Source organism: Monodelphis domestica, chromosome 8, assembly GCF_027887165.1.
Source record: "Monodelphis domestica isolate mMonDom1 chromosome 8, mMonDom1.pri, whole genome shotgun sequence".
In the NCBI taxonomy this organism is placed as follows: Eukaryota; Metazoa; Chordata; class Mammalia; order Didelphimorphia; family Didelphidae; genus Monodelphis; species Monodelphis domestica.
In genome coordinates this window covers 7,128,680-7,134,652 of record NC_077234.1, presented here as the reverse complement: position 1 = coordinate 7,134,652, position 5,973 = coordinate 7,128,680, and positions in this window count along the sequence as shown.

Below are 5,973 nucleotides of genomic sequence, written 5' to 3'. Positions count from 1 at the left end.
CCGCACACACTCCAGCAGGCACTGGAGTCTGAGGAATGTTCATGTAAAGGTCAGGCCCTTGGCAATGTCGATGGTGGCCCTTTGCAGTGGGGATTGTGAAAGATAACCTGAAAGGTAGGCCTGGCATCCAAATACCACAGCATGGGTTCTTGTGTCTTTTAGGCATGAATCATGCCCTCTTTTCACACTGGTATCTAAGCTTGATTTTTGGTCTCCTCAGTCAGAATGCCTTCTCTGTACCCTCCAATTCACTTCACCTGTGTGATGGACTTGGAATCGGGAAAGATTTAAATTCAAAGTCCCCCCTATTGACTATGTGACCTTGAGCAAGTCACTTATTCTTGTAGCCTCAGTTTCTTTTCTCATAAAATGTGGATAATGGTATCCCATGAATAAAATAAGATAATGCATTTAAAATGCTCTAGAAATATCAGTTCTGATTTTCTAAATACTCATCATTCTGTTTGAATTTCCTTCCTTTTGTTGACTTCTTGGGAGGTCTCAAAAAACCTTGATTTAGCTTAACTCTGAACTCTCATGTCCTACAGCAAAGGGAGAGCAATACTGAGAGCTAGATGCAACCATTCACCAGTCCTCTGAATGGTCCATGTGTGTTGGCACAGACAAGCTCCTAGTCTCAGGGTTCTAATGTCAGTGAACAACTGACAGCTGCTTCATTTTAATCAGATCTGTCTGTAAATGACTGGGGTATAGACAAGTCACTGGGGCACATGGACTTCATGTCTAAAATGAAGTACTAGATGAACTCTATGGGATATTAATGAGTCACAAGAAACCATGAGTTAGGGTAAAGTTTTCAAATATCATTCATGTATATGTATATCTGTGTATAGATTATGCATTTGTGTGCTGTTCAGATTTTTTTCTGAGATGAGAATGATGGTACCCAATAATTATAATGCAGTTAAATCCTACAACTGAACCCATCGACCCTGTGTTCCAGTCCAGACTGCTATTTGTTACGTGTGTGACTTTGGGAAAGTCTCTTAGCTCCAATGATGTTTATTTTCCTCATCTGTAAAATGAGTGCATTGGTCTCTGAGGCTCCTTTCAGATTTAGCTTCATTATCCTACTGCACCCAACTCCCATATTTATAGTTTTTGCTCTTACAATCCTCAGGACCATTCTAGAGAAGGAGAAGAAGCCCAAGAACTTGACTGTGCTTTGTAGGGAGATGGTTTCTCTCCTAGATGCAACCCAGGGAAGACTTGGTTGACTGGATGGCATAGACAATCTAATCCAATTCTATATACATGGGGTAGAGACTGCCCTTCCTTCCCTGGGAATGTCTCCTGTGGTTTCCATTCTAGCTTCTCAAGGCCCCTATGACTAAACATCTCTTCCAAACATCAGATAACATAATGAGTAAGCTTGTTATGGGAAAGCTGCTACTTTACCTTTCTCCTTTAGACTTTAAATGGCCATTCTCAAGAATTAATGGGACCAATTTGGAATGGACCGAGGCACAGCTGAAATAAATACTGTAAGGTGAGAAGACTGGTGCATTTGGCATTGGTCAACTTCATTTGTAGACAGAGACAAAACTGCAGCTGGATTCATCCAGGGAGTGACAAGAGGTGGGAATATCTGCCTTCAATGAGAAGTGTTCATCCCTCTTCCATTCTTGCTCTTCCTCTCTCAAACTCTCCTTAGCAGGGACCTCCCGGAATGCATTGGGGCATCTCAACTACTCAGATTACTTATATAAGATGGAAGTCAACAACTTTTTTCCTTCTAGTTAGATGGAGAATCAATGAGAATCACCATCTGTCCTTCAATAACAACCCTAGAACAACTGGGTCTTTCCATCCCTTCTTTCACTTGAACAATCTTTTGCATGTTATTTCTCATAATCAGAGTGTGAGAAGGACTTCTTCATTTTTTCTATTAGTGTCTCAAAAACATAGCACAAGATACACATTTCATATAAGATTTTTCATTCATTCATTCATTTAAGGTGGACAGGATGGGCAGGTCAATAGATCATGAAGATTTCACTGAACTGAAAGCACACCATCTTGGGAAGAGAAACAAATCTAATAAAAAAAACAAAGGAGAAGTTAAAAGTCCAGATTGTCCAGTAAGCTCTTCTTCATTATATGATCTGAAGCCTGAAACTGGGAACACCTACATTAGAAATCACAAAAGGCCTTCCAGGGAATAATGAAAATAGCAACTACAACAATAATAATGTTTTAATAAGAGTAAAAACAAGTATTTATATTGTGCCTCAAGGTTAGCAAACACTTTCTAAATATTAGCACATTTTATTCTCTTAGCAGCCCATAAGGGGAAGTCCTATTATTATTTTCTTCTTATAGTTGAAGAAAAGGAGGCAGACAATGGTTATATTACGTGGCCTTGGGTCACACATCTCATAATTGTCTGAGATTGGATTTTAACTTATGTTTTCTTGATTCTAGGGCCAGCTTCCAATTCACTAGACCTCTCTGATGAAGGGAAATTCCAAGAAGATACAAGGTCAGCGGAAATGGAAAACAGTAAGTGTTCCTGGTATAACATAGATATTAAAACAGAAAAGAATTGGGTGACTCAGGAAAATTGCACTCATTCAACTTTGATGCAGAAGATCCAGTTTGAGTTATGTCTCTCTGCATCTGTTTTAAATTTTGTAGGGTCTACCTTGACCTCTCAGCTCACTCTCCTGGGATGATGCAGATAATCATCCTTGCACTGCCCACCTTATAGGGCTGTGGCCAGAACTAATGAGAATTTACACATTGTAAAATGAAAGATGTCTTCATCTTGACTTGGAGCTCTGAGATTCATTGGAGCCAAGCACTAGAGAGGAAGAAGAATATGACATTGAGACCTGAATTTGGAAACTGGATTTTTCTTCATAAAATCTCAGATTTGGAAGGAGCTCTTTAGTCATCCCATTCAGCCCTACCCTGAATAACAAACTCCTCTATGGTCTATCTGACAAGGAATTATCCAACTCTGGCTGGAAGACCTCCAGGGACAAAGCCCCCTATGCCTCCAGAGCCAGGCTTTCTGGCGTGCAGATTTCTCTAATTGGGATGACATTTCTCCTTACCTCACACTTAAATTTTACACTTCACAGCTTCCATCCCTTGCTCCTTTTTCTACCTTTTAAGTCCCAAAGAACATCTTAACACATCTCCATTTAAGCTCATTAAATTCCCAAGCATCACTGCCTACCTGACTTCCAGTGTATTCTTCCCAAGGCTAAACATTTCAGGTTTATTCAATGACTTTGTGTACATGGTATCAAAGCCCTTCCCCAGCCAGTTGTCCTCTTATTATGGCTCTCCAGCATTGGAGTCACAAAAGCTCAAATACTATCTGAACACTCATTGACTGTAGGTAAACAAGTAAATCATTTAGCATCCCTAAACTTCAATTTTTCCATCTATAAAATGAGAACATTTGGGCGGTCAAATGAAGGGATGTTTGTAAAAGCCTTGGCATAGTTTAAAACATTTTCTGAATGACAAGTGAAATGATTACTTCTGTTGCTGTTGCTAGGTACCCAGAAATGAAACCATTTTTCATATACAACAAGATTATTACCTGCCCCACTTTCCTACCTTCTTCTCAGTCCTAAACTTCTCTTAATTCAGCTATAAATGATATTAGGGCTTTGGGGGCCATCATGCCATATTGTTTGTTTGTCTTGAATTTGAAGTCCTCTAAAACCTGGAAATGTTTCACCCAGTACATTCTGCCTTGTCTTATCTGATACTTGTCAGAATGATCTTTGACTCCAGTGAAATATTTTATATTTTCCTGATAAAATTCATCTTATTTTAATTCACTGGGCCTTGTATCTATGTGTATCGGTTATATGTGTGTGTATAATAGACACACATATTTTGATATGTATATGTATGTATATATTCCTCATTTAACATATTAGCTATCTCTTTGAGTTTTTCTATCTATAAATTACATTTGCTTATATATGTATCTTCCTTCCAATCATGAATCCACATGTAATGTAGCATAGGATAAAACACAGATACCTCAGGTATTCATTTCCATTTTAGTTGATGTTAAAACAATAAAAAAATCTGTATTGATATCCTGTCTTTTTGTATTAACCTACATTTTTTTTAGCATATGCCTTATCCTACCCATGCTAGAGACTCATTCCTTATAATAATGAATAAAAAAGAGAAAAAGTAAGATGGATGGGGGGAGAGAGAGACAGAGAGAGAGAGAGAGAGAAAGAGAGAGAGAGAGAGAAAGAGAGAGAGAAAGAGAGAGAGAGAAAGAGAGTGAGAAAGAGAGAGTGAGAAAGAGAGAGAGAGAGAAAGAGAGAGAGAAAGAGAGAGAGAGAGAGAGAGAGAGAGAGAGAGAGAGAGAGAGAGAGAGAGAGAGAGAGAGAGAGAGAGAGAGAGAGAGAGAGATTTTGAAAACAATCTACTATGTAAGAGATAGCTAGGTGGTTGAATGGAGGATCTGGGGTCAAAAGTGACCTCAGACAAATCCTAACTGTGTGATTCTGGGCAAGTCACTTAATGCCAAGGATCTTAAGTCCCTTAACCTTCAAGGACCATCTAATGGGAGAATAAAATTCATAAAAAGTCAACTGGGGCATAGTAGAGAAGTGGAGAAGGTCAGAAGTAGAGTAAAGTAATGAGCATCGCTAGTTAGGGCACTTACTCATATTTGGATGCTCTGGAGGATGTCACTAATGAAAGGATGTAGGCACGAAGTGGAGGTATCTCTAAGAGTGAGCCCATTGAGGCAAGGAAAGAAGTTCTGAAAAAACTAAGAATTATATAGAGAATATTTGACATTATAATCACTATTTCAGAGTAATTCAGGTAACTAATTTCTGAAAAGGAAATGGGAAAAAGAGCTCTCTTCTTTGGGATTAGATTTAGTTATCATGTTTTTGCAGCATTCAGTTTTAATTGTTACTTTTTTAAAAGTTGTTCTCACTCTTATTGTAAGCATTGATTATACTGTTTTCTGGTTATGCTTACATTGTTCCATCGAATTTTAAGTGCTTTTCTTAATACCTTAACTTCATTTTAAAAATAACATTTCTTTATATTCATGTATTATAAATCGTCTAATTATTCTGCAATCATTGGGTATTACTTTGGTTTCAAACTTTTGCCCTCCCCCCAAAAAAGTGTTGTGACAAATATATTGATAAATATATTTTATGATAAATATATCTTTTAAGGTCTTTGATTGACATTTCCTCCATAATTTTTTAAAGTACAAATTTCTGTAAATAGATTTTCTTTAAAGTGGGAATGCTTTATATAACCAAGTGGGGTTTCTTGTCAACTCCAGAAGGGAGGAGGGAAAAGGGGAAGGAGACAATATGAATCATATAACTTTGGAAAACTTATGATTAATTTTGTTAATGGAATAAAATAAAGATACAATTTTTAAATAAAAAAATCAAAGTCAGAATGCTTGAATTTATAATTCTAAAAAAAACTAAATCTTTGATTAAATTACTTGGGGTATATGCCTAGGTGTAAAATTTTTGATTCAAAGGCCAGTGGCCATTTCAGTCATGTTATATAATCCCAACTTGCTTTGGGGAATGTTTGAACCAATTAATAGCTCTCTGTCCTGTAAGGAAGCATTTTTCCCCCTTCTGGTATCATCTATTCTCACTGAAGTCCCACAGTTATTTCTGAACCAAGTCAGTGACTGGGTTCAAATTTTAGCCAGTTTAATCCATAATCTTTCATGTTCAATGTTTTCTTTGCCACTTGGCCTTGTTCCATATCTGTAACTTTCTAATTAGAGGGCCTTTGGATGTCATGGTTTAGCTCTCTTCGGATACCTCTGCATTCAAAGGCTGTGATCCTCATCTGACTTTCGATTTACAGATTTTTCATACTTTGATATATTTGATTATATTCAATTTCCCTGGGACAATGGGCCAAGAGCAAAGTAGGAATCTGTCCAATAAGGCAACTAGTTGAGTCAAGTTC